Here is a 17,799-nt window from a genome sequence, read left to right as displayed (position 1 = left end):
TGCACCTCACATCATACTTTAAGGTTCATAGGCAAATACTAGGCTAGCTGTCCTTGTGGACCATTTTAAACCTGGTCAGCTTCCCTTAGCACTCAAACCCTGTACCTCTTGTCTGTGAAGTAAATACCTTAACCATTATTCCAGCCTTCCCAAACCTCAAAGTTATCTGTAGTCTGAATTTGAACCATGCATTACCTCTGCTGTTTCTCCAAACTTACTACATTAACACCTTGGGCCAGGAACACTTTTTCCTCATTCACAGGTACTTCTTTTCATTAATGGCACTTTACTTCAAATACCTGTGTGTGTGTGTGTGTGTGTGTGTGTGTGTGTGTGTGTGTGTGTGTGTGTGTGTGTGTGTGTGTGTGTATATATAAAACCTGGAGCCCTGCACGTGTTAAGAATAGGAAAGATTCTATAACAACAGCTGTTGTCCTGCCAAGGGGAGGGGTTAAGGGACTGCTTCTCTACTACTGGTGGAGACTAAAAGTGTTATAGGCCAGTTCTGCTGGAAGTTAGGGGTAGTTAGAGGAAAGATGAGAGAAACTGAAACTGGAGCACAGAGAGCCTGCACAACTGACTTGGCCCTAGCTATGGCATACCAAGTGCTGTCTGCACCCTGCTGCTAACCACTAATAGCTCTGAAACCAATGTAAGAGAATTATTCTATATGATTGTAAGACTACAATCCCCAGAGTAAGAATTCTTGGATCCAGGGTGCAAACTAAATATTTGATAATGTCTAGTATAATACAGGGGAAGGATGTCAATATAATATCAGAGAGTATAAAGAGAACATAATCTGTGATGAAGGCAACAGTTGCAGTGAATTGAGTTAAACACATCCATATTTAAGGATTATAACCACACAAGAAAAAACATACAGTACAAGAATCCTATTCAGTGCAAGAAACCAGGACTCCTGGCAGAGGAAGGTGATAAGCGCTTTCGTTCCCTTTACGAAACTAGGAATGTAGTTATAGAAGGCAACAAAAGGATTATCCCAGTTCAAGAGAACTACAATTGCAGTACAAAGGGAGTAGTTTATGTAGCCCTGTGCCAGACATGCTGTGCATTTTATATTGGAAAATGGAAAATAAGTTAAAGAAGAGAATTTACCAGCATGTTTATACAATAAGGAGACAGGATAAAGCCAATGCCCTATTTCGGCACAGTTTAGGTTGTAAGGATTTCAAAAAGTTCCTTTTCTGTGTATTGGAAGAAGTAGGAAGACAGGAGAGGGGGGGGGGGGTAACTGGCCCAGCTTTTTGGAGTACAGGGAGACAGACTGGCAAGTTTTGTTAAATGCCACTGTTTTCTGTGGAATCAGCGATATAATTTCCATTAGTAGTTTATTGCATTTAAGGGAAGAATTGATTTGGTAATAAATAATACAGTAAGATGACTTTTTAACATACATAACATTTATGTATGTTAAAAAGTCATCTTACTGTATTATTTATTATCAAATCGTAAAACTCTACTGCCAGTCATATATATATATATATATATATATATATTTTTTTTTTTTTTTTTTTTTTTTTAAAGAAGTATTTCATCAAGTAACTAATGATTTTTTAGATGTTCTGACTTAAATACTGTGATTTGTAAGTAAGGGTTTGGAAATCTTGTTCATTGGGGAAATTATGGATTTTTAAGTATGTGACAAAAACATGTTAATGAGAAAAATAAAATGAAATTGATTGTAACTTGTTTTTATTGGTTTAAACAATAATTGGGAATTGTATAAAAGGAGGAAGTGGGTAAGGTCATTGTATCTGATGAAGTTCCATTTTTTGACTGTGAATAAAGGGAATGAAAGCGCTTATCACCTTACTCTGCCTGAGGTCTTGGTTTCTTGCATGGAATAGGAATCTTGTACTGTGTGTTTTTTCTTATGTGGTTATAGACTTTTTAAGGATATTTAAAGATTAGTTTTCTTTAATTTGACAATATAAACATTATCTACTACATAACAGGCAAAATGTGAAGTGATAAAGAGGGCAGTAGCAGCACACGTTTGCATGATTTCATTAAAATTATTATATTTTGTTGCAGAAAGTTTATCACAGTGCAATGTGCCCACTTGCACAATGGCCAAAAGCCTGTCAAAGTATACAGAATACATTTTCAGAATGGGTTCTAAATTCTGACTTCACAACCACCTTTAATAAACCACCAACGAAAAACTGTATTTTAAGTAAGTATATGCCATCCTCCCCGCGGTCGAGTGACGTTAAAGACATGCAGGTAGGTGCGAGCGTGAATGGACATGCCTTCTTTGAAGGTTGGGTGTCGGGCTGGCAACTCGGCACCGTAAAACTCTACTGCCAGTCATGAGTGGACCAGAGTTCCGCTGTGGCGACCCCTAACCAGGAAAAGCCTGAAGTCTTTTATATGCCTAATAACTAGGGCAATTTATTTTACTTGCAAGGTGTGACAGGCCCCATCCACAATGCATCCTACTGAATGAATTTAATTTCTGCAGTTCTTTAACAAGAACCTTACCTTACCTTTAGCATCTGTGTTGTGGAGCTCAGCTATTGACTAAGCCTCTGCCAGAGTGTTAGTCACACCTTCACATTACTGAATCACTGTTTAGGAAGCATGGATACAGAATAAAAGTGACTAGCATTATATGCTAGAGGTCTTGGTTTCAAGTCCCAAATGATCCTTTCATTTCTAAGAATCTAGCAGTACCTAAGTCAAGGGCTTTCTCTGTGTGTCTGTGTTTTTGCAATTTGACAATTGCTTCAGAATATTTATGCCTGTCAGTTTCAGGACATCATATCACAACCTCTTTCTTAACAAATCTGGCATTCTATTTGCCTTGTAGCAATTCAGAAACTCATTTTAAAATTTCAGAACAGCTTCAAAATAGATGATACATATCTGAGTTAAGCAATAACAATTTTCTTCAGTTATTTTTCCTCTTATATTTCATACATCTTGAAAAAAGAATGCAATAAGATATAGCAGATGTATTCATTCACATAGGCAGGTGTCTTAAAAGTCTTTCTGACCACCTGGACAAAGGTCAGTGCTGTCAAAAGTGAAAAAAACTTTACTAGGTAGATTATAAATTGAGTTCTTTCTGGTTAAGATATTCCCTTCATTATTTACAGCTATCAAAAGACCCCAAAATGTATTTCATAAAACATGCGTAAAGATTATACAATCATGCAAGTTTGATTTGCCTTCCCTGTTATATCAAAACAGATTTTCCTTACTGGAAATTCCCCAGCCTATCGTCTGAAATTTGCATGTGTTTACATCCCACATTTTTTTCTTTTCCTAACAGCATCGCCTGACGTGTTTTTTGATTGAATGAAAAATAGAATTTCATTTTTAGATTCATGTTTTACATCAAGCTAGCAGATGTTTTCTCTGCCATTGGATGGGCTGTGTTCCTACACTTTCTAACATGCTAAAGTATTAATAGTCTTTATGTCCTTCACTATGCTACTTATGAACCTTTCCATCATGTCACTTGTATGTGGCCAAAAAGGAGTCACACATCTGTGAGTTGTTCCTTGGGTATCGCAAAAAGCATAATCTGAGTGGTAGGCCATTATCAGAATACAGTAGCTGGTATGCAAAATATTGAAAAATAACATCTAAGACAGGAAACACAGTATTTGTTGGGGATGCTAGATGTTATTGTGACACATTGGTGAGCAATAAAGCAAAGTGTAATCACTAATATACTATCCTGTGATTTATCTTAAAAGATAAAGATTGTGATATCTTGGTGATTTCTCCTCACCCCAAGATACAGCAGGACTGGAATTAATATACATAAGTATTAAGGGTATATGGAGGCAAATGAGTAAAGCCACCTGCTAAAATAATTTCAAAATGATTTGAGAACTTTTGAATTTTGACCGTGTGTGGAAATGGCAGCCTATAATGATTGCTATTAACTTTTTGAGCTACAGCTCATAAGATAATCTGCAAGCCTTCTAACTGACTTGCCCTTTCTCTCTGTTCACCATGTATCACCCTAATAGACCTCTCCTATCTGTAAATCACATGCTCCTAAATGTAGTGAAACCTAACCTTTCCGCCGGTCAAATGCACTACCCCTATACCATTGCCAAGCTACGGAATGCCCTCCCCTCATCACTCAGGACTGCTAGCAACCCTGAACACTTCTTTAAGACATCCCTGAGACAGCACCTAACCTCCCATTGGCTATGTACATGTACTAGGACTGACCATATAAAACCCAATATTACCTGGTGTACCTATTTCTCCAGCTCATCTCCATCTTCCTTTCTATCAAACAGATGCCCCCGGATCCATTTTATATATATATATATATATATATATATATATATATATATATATACTTAGTGCTATTAACGTAAAATGCCCTATCATGGGAAACACAGCCACAGAAAAGCTATCTATATATTGGCATGTAGCTAACTATATTTCCTATTCAATCTTGCTAGTAATATAGTAAAGACCCAAATGCCTCTACATTAACTGTTATCACTATCATGTCCTCTTTACCCAGTAGTTACTACAATGGTCACATATATACTAAATATTCTATGGCATTAGATTGATATGCATGGTTTGTCTTGTATATTTAAAATTTCTTTTGTATTGCTCTTTGTAACCTAGTATTTCATAATTTGTATACTGCCTAATTTATTGCATTGGCACTTTGTAATTTATAATTTGTATTATGTCTGTTTTGATTTGGAGCTTTTTTCTATGGGCATCCACTAAAAATGGGCTCACTCTGGCCCGTTGGACCTCGCAGTAAACAAATGCAAATAAAATAAATAAATAAAACAAATATGCCTTTCCTATAGATAGACACTATCCTTGGATCTACAAATTTCTCTTGTGTTTGTAATAGTTAGACTTACTGCATGTGATTGATACATTTCATTTCTTCTTTAGTGGTTGCATCCTTTGACTCATCCTTTTCATTTTCTGTTTTGTTTGTAATTTTTATCTTGCATCATATTTTGGGAGCCCTACTCTTGTCTCTGAGAGATTACCAGCATGTTATCATGGGAGTTACACTTGCACAATACGGATGAGTGTTGCATTTTTGCATTTTATTTGCTTTCGCCCACTTTTCCGAGTTTATTGTATCTTGGAGTTGATAATCATCTATATTGGAATATGATTTGGGGCCACTATGCTAGCCTATTGTGGCAGGACTACAGGCATCTTGTGACAGGGATGTTGTGCTGCTTATGGAACAGGATCTGCACAGATATTGGGAAGATAGTGTCCTGTCCCTGGATGCTGACAGCCATCACCACATGTGATGTGGAGTGGGAGACTAAGATACTACTAGACCTGTAGAAACAGACTATGTACCTTCTAATAGCCTCTTAAAATCAGCAGCCCATGCATTTACCCTGCATCTATCCACAGATAACACTGCTGGATACCACAGTGATGGTGGCACTTGATACTATGAAAGCTTCATAACATACCAATCATCTCTATATTAGCAAGGGTAGTGGCAGAATCTGTCCAAATGATAGTTCTGCACATCTGTCTATTGAACTCTGGTGCCACCTACTTATCAGGTGCCAGCTGTGACATGTGACGGTACAGTGTTCCCATACTAAGTTGGCACATGGTGGGTACATCAGCCTCAGAGACAGTGTGTTCCTCTGCTGTTGCTGCAGCTGCAGCCAAAGGTGAGCAGTAATGGTGAGCGCTGTCAGTTATGGGGAACACCTTGATGTGGATCGTGAGCACTCAGGCTGTACAGACTGGTCAAGGCCAATGATGGTGGACCACAAAGGCAAGAGACAGGTATTACCTGTCTGCCTGTGACTCACTCTGTGACTTGACATCACCATCAGACTCTGCATAAGTGTTGTCTTTAGCCTGTTTTACTGACCTAGCCTGTACAGATGTCAATGTATTACTGGTCAACCTTGTAAAAAACAATCCAAGGCAGAACACAGTGAATCTGATTATCCCTTCTAGATGTGTTATGCTTGCAGATAGTGATACAAACTATATAGATATAGAACTTACACATACTTCCACTTCCATTATTATATATCTACACACCTCACAAACCTATGTGAAACATGTGTAGTGGTATTTGTGGCCTAACAACATGTAACATTTAGCTGCTACATAGACACACAACCTGGTTAATGTTCATCTGAGATACGTGATGGTTGTTCACTCCCAAAACCTGCATCCACTCCTCCAGGTATGATACCTGTACCTTCATTATGTCTATGCAGGAATACTGGGAACTCCTCATCATTTAGGCTTGAAATGTATGTTACCCCCTTCAGTGGCTGTGATATTTATTGGACCAGAAGAACAGGGTGTTTACTTTGGTGTTAGTGTTTTGTACCTGGTTTTGTAGGTTGGTATTGGGAGTTTGTCTCGACATTGAGGTATTTAAAATGTTGAAAAAAAATGTTGACAAGTTTATTTTTATTTTACACTCTATATAAATACACAATAAATCAATGTTTCCAGCTGGTCGTTGATCACTGATTGAGATGGGATGGATCTGTATATGACCAAATCATATGCATACAGTAATATTGGCATATGTGGAACATTTAAGGGAGGTTTATTGACAAACAGTAAAAACAGTATAGGTGAGAGAAACTTCCTATGGGGAGTGGTGCAAGTCCCGATGGAGGATCCAAGCTATATCTTAAACATGGGCTGAAAAGGAAAGTTTCACTGATGTAGGACTAATTCCTGCAGAGAGCAGAGAGTTTATTATCAGTTGGTAATCCACTGTGTCAAATTCTTTAACTTGGTCTACAAAGAGGGCTCCTGTTAGTTTAACTTTGTTCATTTTGGTAAGTATGTCATTTGATTTACACACCATTCTTCCCTCAATCTCTGTGTTTGATGTGCTGTTTTATATATCTGTTGTATATATCTGTATGAAGAGCTAAAATGAATACTGTTGCATTTATTACATACAGTATGTAGAAGCATTTCCAAAATTTTGAACTGTTAAAAAGAGAAAGAGAGATTCATATTATGACATACTTGGTCGACATATAGAGAATCATTGATGCAGTATGTCACTTAGCTATTATATACTAACTGAAATGACAACCAGTGTAGCAATGCTGGGCTCTTGTCAGCACTCTTAACACAAAATCCAAAGAACAAGACAAGAGACTAATGAGATGCAGGGAGAGAAATGCACAAAGTCCTTTTCCATCTAAATTTTTAATGACTGAATGCACTAAAGGACACCATCAGCTTCCTAGGTCTGGGTTGGCAGTACTTCAACCTCTAGCAGGTATAGATTGAAGGAGAAAAGTGTCGGTTTTTGATTGGCCAGCTTCTGCTGAGTGTTGGTTTGATTTTAATTGACTTAGTAGTGCAAGGCCAGGGTGCTGCTCAGTTTGACACATTGTCTACAAAGCATAGCAGCTCAAAGCCATGTAAATCCTATTGTGTAACCAGCACAACAGCCTAGTCTACAAGTAAGTCATCCTCTCCATCCCTGTTCTAAATAATATACATTTCATGGCAATCTTTATCTCAGCTTAGTTACACTATTGTGACTGAATTTTCTCTTGCTTTATTATATGCAATGGAAATGTCTGTTTCTTTTTTAACCGATTAACATAATGCAACTAGTTACATCTTTGAAATTTACAGTGTAGTTCTGTTGATAGAAGTTTTATTGTATTTAAGTAATAGTGCACAGTAGTTCTGTTGACAGTAGTTTTATTGCATTTAAGTAATAATGCACTGTAGTTCTGCTGACAGTAGTTTTATTGCATTTAAGTAATAGTACACTGTGGTTTTATTGCATTTAAGTAATAGTACACTGTTGCACCTTGTTGTTTTTGCACAGATTAGTCAATTAAAAAAAAACAAGTCAATTAATTATCCTAGTCTTTGATTGTGCATTTTGCTCACTAGTGTTGTTGCCTTGCTGCTTATTACTGATTGCTTTAATGTTATGGCATTTAAAGCTACTATACTACACTAGGGAGTATTGGATTACAATCTGACATACTTTTTCTGCTCTGGTTTACTGCTACTGCCCTTCAAACTATGTTTACACTATCAGTAGCCATTGTTCTACAAGTTACTGCACCCAGATCAATTGGGTCAGACTACTGCCTGCTCATTGCTGCTATTAATTGGACACATATCAACAAAGTTATTGATGGCCCCTGATCATTACTTTTGATCAGTGCTGTTGTAATGCTGTTTGCAGTAATTGTTCCACTATTATAAAAATGTTTGCCGTCAATCTCATTTGCTGTACCTAATTAAAAATTTTCACTTGCTACTAGTTATTTGTCATCCCTATTGTTTCTTGTCTCAAAACACATTCAGTAAGTGCAACAACAGCAATTCACACACACACACACACACACACACACACACACACACACACACACACACACACACACACACACACACACACACACACACACACACACACACACACAGCACAGAACATCCCCACTACACCAGCTTATGCTGAGGTTTTTAACAGAACACTGCCTATAGCCTGTCAGAATAAAGAATAATGAGCCATTAGTACACACACATAACACATCTACCTTCACCTTGCACATACCTCCAAGAATCACAGGAGTGCCAACTGTAAACCCTTCAGACCCAATGAGACTGGATCTACCTATGGTAATATTTTAATAGTAGGTGAATCTAATGTCACATGTGCTCACCAAGCTACATGAGAATAGGGTGATGGTTAGCTATCTTTCTAAGCCAGGATCTGAGAAGTAACAAGGGGTCTTAAATCCCTCAATACTTGCAAAATGATTATCACCTTGTACTGGCCCATGTTGAGGTGAATGGCTTTGCTCTACACAGAGGGCAGAGCAGTGCAGAAGGATATGTTCTATTTTACTATGCACTTATCCAAGGTAGGAAAGACACCATCTTATTTTGTTTCTGTCCACCACCCAGAATGATGCCAAGATGCAAATACAAGATAATTGGCTTTAATAACTGGCTATGTAGCTGGTATTATTCTAGGGGTATCCCGTATGTGTCAACTTGAGATGAGATGGCTGATAAACCATCCTTCTTTGCCAGGGATGATCTGCACCTTTCTTACTAAGACATTCACATTCTAGTTAAATCCTTTCCTCTCCCCATTGTGCCTATTTTAGGTAGAGTCCAACAGAGGACATCCTACCCTAATAAGGTCAAATTCAGAATGCATTAAAGTGTCTCTGCTGAATGCCAGGAATCTTAGCAACAAAAAAGTATCTGAATATAAAGACATCTAACAACTTGAACACATCTGAATATAAAGACATAACGCAAGCACTCAGGTCTCTCAACAGCAGGTACAAGTACGACTCAGTCATTGTCCACGCTGGTGTCAACGACCTGAGACGTACCTCCTTGGACTACATGAAAAGAGACATTGAGGAGCTCTCTGATTATGTAGCCCAAGCAGGTATGACCCTGACCTTGAGCAGTATCCTACCCTCACCTAGAATGATGCCACAATACAGTGATAAGATGATCAGCTTTAATAATTGGCTTAAATTCTGGTGTCATTCAAAGGGGATCCAATGTCTGTCTGCCTGGGATGACATGCTGGACAAGCCACGCTGCTTAGCAAGGGATGGCTTGCACCTGTCACCCCTGGGCTTCCGGATATTGGCAAAGGCTCTTGCCACCCCCATAGTGCCTTTTTTAGGCAAGGCTCAAATTCTAAACCTACCACCCTAGAACACAAAAAGGAAAAACTAAGGGTAATGCTGCTCAATGCCAGAAGTCTCAATCTCAAGATGCACGCACTCGAGGCCCTTCTCAATATGGAGAACATCGATGTCTGTGCTGTGACAGAAACCTGGTTCAAGGCTCCTGAGAGCACCCCAGCACTATCAGGTTTCACCTCATATCATGCGTTCCGGCCCCAAAATCCGGACAACACCAACAAAGGAGGGGGGGTGTCCATATTCATAAAGGATACCCACACCTCAAGATTGGTGGCAACGCACGATGCATTGGAGACCATCCAGGTGCAATTAACCATAGGCAAGACTGCTCTGCAATTTGTAGCATGTTACAGGCCACCCTCTCAAACTCAGGAACCTCACATGGCCTTCCTGAAAACACTGGAGGGGATAAATGTATCTCCAAACACCATCATACTAGGTGACTTCAACTACCCTAATATAGACTGGGAACACTACTCAAGCCCAAACTCTCTAGCCCAAAGGTTCCTGGAGTTCATAAACTCAAATGCCATGGAACAACAAGTCACCATCCCCACAAGAGGAGAAAACATACTTGATCTCATCACCACAAACATGGGATCACAATGTTCAACACCGGAAGTATACCCCTCACTGGTGAGATCAGATCATAAACTAATCTCGCTGGAGGTCCTCATCCCACCCCCACCTGAAATAAAAAAGACCACAGTGAAAAACTTCTCAAAAGCCGACTTCACACTTCTAAAAAATAGTGTGGTCTCCTTTAAGGCCCCTGAGCCAGTGGTAAACATTACTCAAACCGCTGAATCACTTACAAATGCCTTCTACCAGCACCTACAGGACTGCATGGATCAGGCAATCCCAAACAAAACTAAGACTCTTTGTACCAAAGGCAAGCATCCAGTCTGGTGGACCCCAGCCATAAACAAGCTTTACAACAAAAGGAGGAAGCTACTACAAGATAGAGCAAAATCCTTGAAAGGCAAGACACCTTTGATCATTATAAGTAAAAAACTAAGAGCTCTCATAAAATCATCCAAGGCTAATTTTGAGAGAAAAATCGCCAAGGACACAAAAGACAATCATAAGGCCTTCTTTATCTATGTTAGAAACCTAGGAGGAAACTCCCAGATATGCTCAGAATTAGTCCAAAATGATGTGAAGATTACTGAACCTACACATTGCCAACATACTGGCTGACAGGTTCAGTGCAAACTCCCCCCCCCTCCCCCCCAAAAGGAGAGATATCTATACCAGAGGATTGTAGCCCCCCCAAACATCTCCAACACCCAGGTGAGAACTGCTCTCTCCAAGGCAAAAAACACAGCATCCATGGGACCGGATGGTGTCCCCGGCTGTGTGCTCCACGAACTCAATGAGGAATTAAACCCGCAGTCAGGACAGCTGTTTAATCTTAGCATCACCTCAGGATACATACCCAAGGAGTGGCGCACGGCGACTGTGGTCCCACTTCACAAGGGCGGTGCCTCCACCGACCCTGGAAATTACCATCCCATTAGCTTGACAAGCCTTATTTGCAAAGCCATGGAGAGGATCATAATGGAACTCATAAATAAAAACATAGGGAACTTGCAGACTTTGGATCCAACCCAGTTTGGCTTTGTCAAAGGCAGATCATGCCTTTTAAACTTGGTTGACTTTTTCGAAACAGTCACCAAGGCCATTGATGAGGGAAAGGCAGTCCATACAGCCTACCTTGACCTGGCAAAGGCCTTCGACACAATACCCCACTCAGGTATCATCGAAAAACTCATCAGCTTGAATGTAAACCCATACATCACAAGATGGGTTGCAAACTGGCTAAGTGACAGAACCCACAGGGTCAGAGTTGCTGGGGCCATGTCAGACTCAAAGCCTGTCACAAGTGGTGTCCCACAGGGCTCAGTCCTGGGTCCACTTTTGTTCGGCATCTACTTTTCTGAAGTACAAGCAAACACAGGAGGGTTATGGCTGACAAAGTTTGCAGATGACTGCAAACTGAAGCCATAGTCGAAAACACTTCTGACACAGATATCCTTCAGAAGGGCCTCACAGAAACGGATAACTGGTGCCAGAGCCATGGCCTAAAGTTAAACGCCAAGAAATGCATAGTCATACCCTTCGGGAAAAACAAGGTTACCCCTAGCTACCATATAGGTGGCAATCCACTGAGCACAGAAGAAGTCATCAGGGACCTGGGGACCCAGGTTGACACTAGCCTTTCGTTCGACACTCATGTTGCTAAAGTAGTCAGGAAAACCTTCTACATTGCCCACCTGATCATGAAGGGATTCACATCTAGATCAAGGGATGTCATCGTCCCCCTGTACTCATCACTTATTAGACCTATGATTGAGTACAATGCCCCATTCGGAATGTATCTGACCCGACACCTGCAGCAGCTGGAAAGGCCCCAAAAGTTCCTCACCAAAAGGATAAAGGGTCCCAAAAATATGCCTTTTGCTGCCCGACTGAAAGAACTCCAGCTCTATTCAGTCTCATACCGCTTGCTCAGAGGTGACCTGTGCCTGACATATAAGGCCATGTCAAACCCAGATTTGATGAATATGCTTCACCTCAAAAAATCTAGATCCCTCAGAACCACAAGGGCGGGAGACTTAAACCTTGACATGGTTATTAATAGGACGTGCTGGAGGGATAGATTCATCACCCAGAGACTCCCTATGCTGTGGAACAAAATCCCGGTACATGTGAGGCAGAGCACCTCGCTGGCCTTGTTCAAGAGGAATCTTGACCAATGGATGGGAGATCGCAGATATACCCCAGGGATTACTTCAGTGTCTCTGCTTGACAGAGGCACAGCAAAATAATAGGCATAGTTTTATTTAAACTAAAGGGGTGGCAAAAGCCACATATCTATGGGCTAGGCTTATAAATGCCCTTGGGCAGATAGCCTAGTATGAACCTATGAACCTATGAACATTGATATATGAAATGAAAGTACTTCCTCTGCTCCTGAACTTTGTGTTTATCATTTCTTTACACCTACTAGCAATTGTAGGGGAGTATCAGAACTTATCAAGGATATCATCACCTTATAAGTAATTCATCAGGACCCAAGTCTGAATACTTAGATATACAAATCACAAATGAGGCATGCTCATATTTTTTATTTTTTGTTAGGAAATCTGAGAACCTCTGCTCTATGCTCCTGAATCAAGATCTCCTGTATAGTTACCCATTATATTCTGCTTCCAGTACTGACATGGTTAAAAGACTTTCACATGTGAATCACTCTTTTCTAAATTTGCACTGCTTTAGAAGACACACCCTTGATTAAAGTAAAGTACCTGCCCTTTCCTCTTTTCCATCTACCACTCACATTTAGTTGTAAACCCTCTTCAATGGTGATTATGTTTACTAAGCCAGAAACCCACTATTGGCATATCCCCTGTTCTCCTACTGTGTCTAGAGAAGAAAATAAGTTAAATGTTCAGAAATGGAAATACGTGTTTTCTCTTGTTATACTGTTTGAAGAGTTCCAGCCAGTTAGCACTTTTAATCATATCGTCATTATCCTACATGAAAAAGGTATAACTATCCGATACCCCATCAGATATCCACTGAGCATATACTCACATCCAATTGACAAACACTAAGTCACATTTTTTTTATTTTTGTGCAGTTGTTTTCTGAACAATTTGCTATTGTTTTGGCTGATTTTTATCATACTCACTTTTCTTTATTACTTGTGAACAACAGTTCTTTACATTTTGAATATCTTTAGCCTTTTTTAATGTAATGTATGCTGGCCTGAAATTATCCATATGCATCGGTGCTCCATTCTGATTAACACATTTAAATAAACAAACAATAAATAATACATTATTCTGTTGCACTTCACTACTCCATTATGCTCCTTTCCGTACTACTATTTTCTGTCTCTCTTTGGTCTATTAAACATTGAATATATACAGCTGTGTACTCATTGAGTTAACCTGAACCTGTCAGGTATTATTTGTCTGTCAGTTTGTCCCTCGTGCTACCAGTTACTGTTTGAAACATTAGTTTCTGGGTTGATATCTTCCAAAACCTTGTGGCCTCCATTGCAAACACCCTTGTAGCCCTAATAGTTGCACCAATGGATTCAGCTTCTGTTCTAAGTTTGCAGTCATCTACATTCCTTTCTCATGGTGTTGTCTCTTAAACCCCACAGCCTGCACAAAATTTCATCTGACTGGGATAATCTCAGTGTTGGAAGGAGCTCTGTATTGCCTGCTCTGACCTTAATTACTCCCTCTGACTTTGGCATAATTATCCATGTACTCCATTGCCTACAATACTGACAAAGGGCTGATAGCTGCAACTGTTGCACAGTCTGCCATATAGCCAATAATTTCATGCCTTTTAATGCCTAATGCAGTTTTTTTTCCTAAACACAGTCTCCAGTCCACACCCTACTTGTTTTATTTTTTCGCCTACTGACTACACTATCCATGTATTTCCAATTGCAATTCTCTTATTTTTCAGCAGGATGTTCATGTGTTAAATAGGTAAAGCATCCATATTCATCAGACTTTAATACTGGTCTTTTTCTGTTGTAGCCTTCATCTTTCCCAACCACAGGCCTCTCTTCTTCATCCTCCTTTTTCTCCTGTTTCTGTTCTTGGGAATATCATATGATCCTTTCCAACATCAAATAAGTGCTTTTCATCCTGTAGCTGATGAACAGACAGTTTGCTGGGATACACCATTGGCAGACAGTGCTTGTTTATTTTCATATGACACTTGCTGGATACTTGCTTATCAAGTAAAAGGTTTTATTGGCTGAGGCCTGAAGCCCATATTTTTACTTTTCAACAGCACCAACAATTGTTGCTCTGGTCCGTTAGATTTGTTTGTTGTCCAGGCATGCAGACAGAATTTTCACTCATCCGTCCCTATTAGTGAGTATAAATACAATCTATTGCTCTCAAACTATCAGCTATACCTTAATTTAGATTATACAATGACTAGCCATTAACATTCAAAAACGAGCATGCTAACCGGTCAGCCCGGGTCTATATTATAAGAACAAAGTTTTAAATATTCAAACACCATATGGGCGACACCAAACGGTTGAATATTTAAAACCTTGCAAGTGTGAACGGAGATCGCCGTAGGGAATTCTTCCCTTTACTTCAATGTAGTGTGATCTCGGAGTTGGTATATTTAAGTAGCGGGGGTGTGGGTGGTGCAGGAGGGCTTGCCCCCCTGCTCAGAGCGATCAGGTAGGTTTTTCTTTTATTTTTACATTTTTTATTTTGGTTTTGATGTTTTACAACTTCACTCATATGGTGTCGCTCATATGGTGTTTAAAGTTATAAAACTTCGTTCTTATAATATAGAACTGGTCAGCCCAACCAGCATGCCCATTGTAAATCGAGCATATGCCAATAGAAAAAGGTCCAGTCACTTGCATTTAATTCCATTAATATATGTAATAAAAATTTTATTTTTCTTACATTTAAAAAAAAAATTAACTTTATAAAACTGGAGACATCAAACCAAGAGAGAAGGGGTAGACAAAACTAAAAGGAAGAGGGCTTCACCCTCATGACTAAACCATGCCAACTTTGCATAAATCCAGCATTACCCACACCCAGCCATGGGTTATTGCTATATTAGTCTGTATTCTCATTCCTCATCTACTTCATCATTTTCCATATGGCTGTTGCACAGAACAAAACTACACATAAAATGTTATACATCTTTGGCTTCAGTATGTTCACCACCTTTCTACAGCATCTCAGAGTATGCAGGGGAGTTACTCACACTCCCATCAATTACTATTGCAAGGTAACATAACTGGTAAGTCATGCACCCACCCAAAGTTGCTGTGGGATAAAGCTACACAGAAAAACTTCTGATAGCATATTGCCCTTTATTTACAAAGCACCTGTGTCATCAATTTTAACACACATCGCTGATTTGCCAGCAAAATACCCAGTTCATTCCTCGTAAATTTCCAGATGAAGTTGTAGATGCAGCATAGTGTGTTACTTAAATTTCTTTGTGTACAGCCATGGATATAGAACCTTCATGTCAAGGTCACTAAATGTACATTGAGGCTGTTAGTACCACATCCTTCGATTTTTTTAGTGAGGCTTCTGTGTTGATTGCATCTTACAATCAAAATGCATTACATGGGAATTTTATAATTTCAATTTATAAAATGTGACTGAGTGCTCTGGGAAAGGAACCACAAGTACGTCTCATGACTCAGTATGTTACTCCAACCACCACATGAACAGACACAGACATTCAGTCACCCTAAAATTAAATCTGCCAAATAAATTACAAAACACTAAACTCAGCCCAGTTTGCTAGGATGAAACTATAGTTTCCAGATGTTAGCCAGGTATCCAAATCTGGCATACATTTGTTAAACATTCCTTTTGTCTCTACCTGAGAGTCATAGTTCTACTATGGAAACTGCCATATTCTGTTGCACACAGTAGTGTATCTTGATCTAGTTATGTTCTCCCTGGACCTTGCCAAATCTCTATACAGACAGCACCCAACCTACCAAATATCCCTGGGTAATGCGAGCCTGGTATCCCTGGGCTAGGTCAGAGCTCTATAGCCCATTAATTTCTGCCCATGGAATCCCAATCAACCCTCTGTTCCCTGGTGAGAATTGAATGGTAGGAAGCAGACCAGCTTGCTAGTCCTGAGGACAGCCTACCTTTTCAACTTGGAGCATCCCATTTCATCACTGGTGTCTACTGAGAGGAAGCGTGCTTCACACACCATGTTCCTCTCACCTCCAGGTACAAATGCATTGTAAAAGAACAGTCCTGGCAGGCACAAACATCTAGTGCTCCCTATACATTTCACCCTAATGGTAACCCAAAGCTCCTCCCCCCAGGATGGGAGATTCAGGAGCAGCCACTCACCCACATCTTCATCTGCCAGCTCCTACAGGTCTCTGGGTTGATATCCGTATTTTGGTCACCAACACTATAGTCAGAGCTGGCTTGCACTAGTTAGTTAGGAGTCCACTGGGTTGCCCTTTACTTTCTGTGATATCAGATACTGACCTTTGAACCAGCAGTACAACCTGCACCTCAACATTACTTTCTCGGTGCCTTTCTTTACATGTAGCTGACCATCAATCATTACTTTTTTTTTCTTTTTGCGTAAAGACCTTTCTTGAAACAGTTCCATACTGACTGCATTTATTTTTACATTTATAAACTGATTTTTGTGATCCAACTCCCTAAGGTCCAGTCTCCCACCCTTTACTAATATAGTTCACTACAGCAGAATCCCAGGTATTTCTGTTCAAGTTAATCATCTATAAGCTATTTGTTAAACATTTTGTGACACATAATCTTTGTTTCTTAGGATACAGACGTAAATCTTGATGCTAAACATTCACATCTACTACCCAGCCCTACTGAAGACAGACATATATTTCAGAGCTGTCTACCATCTATACATGTACTAGCTACTACAACTAACTATACATTTCTTTAATTTTATGATCCATCCAGAGGTATAAAGATATTCCCACAGTTCTTCACTGACTTCCTCACAGGCTCCACTTTAACTCTGTAGTACTTTTGGGACTTCAGCAAATGGGATGACATTGAGTCAGAAGCTCATTACAAAGAATTTGTGCAGGTATTCTAGATTATATGTTATTTCTACTGTGTCTCACATTTACTTGACTTGAGCTGAATGTCGTCACCTCTCAGCTGATGGATGAAACCAATCTTATGGTCCAACCACAGCACAGTTCAGTTTGCATACAACTCCACTTAATAAGATTACCAGATCTGAGATGGCTCATATTCAGAAATTTAAAACATGTGAATAATACCAATCAGTAATGATCTTGTTGGTATGTTTGATCAACTCCTTCTGGAACTCAGTATGGAAGAACATGATAACCTTGGAGCATCCAGTTTTTAGGATGCTGAGGATGCAGTGTAACATTTTCTATCATTTCATACTTCTCTGCTAAGATTCGTGAGTTCTGATGTGATGATGAGCTCTATAGTCTCCAAATGGATGTGGATAGACTGGAATATCCAAGAAGAAAGATCTCTTAAAGAACAAACTGAAAATGCTGTTTACTATTTACACAGTCCTCATA

The sequence above is a fragment of the Protopterus annectens genome, chromosome 5.part1 (genome assembly GCF_019279795.1).
Source record: "Protopterus annectens isolate FY-2018-M chromosome 5.part1, PAN1.0, whole genome shotgun sequence".
Classification (NCBI taxonomy): domain Eukaryota; kingdom Metazoa; phylum Chordata; order Ceratodontiformes; family Protopteridae; genus Protopterus; species Protopterus annectens.
This window is presented reverse-complemented; position numbering follows the sequence as displayed.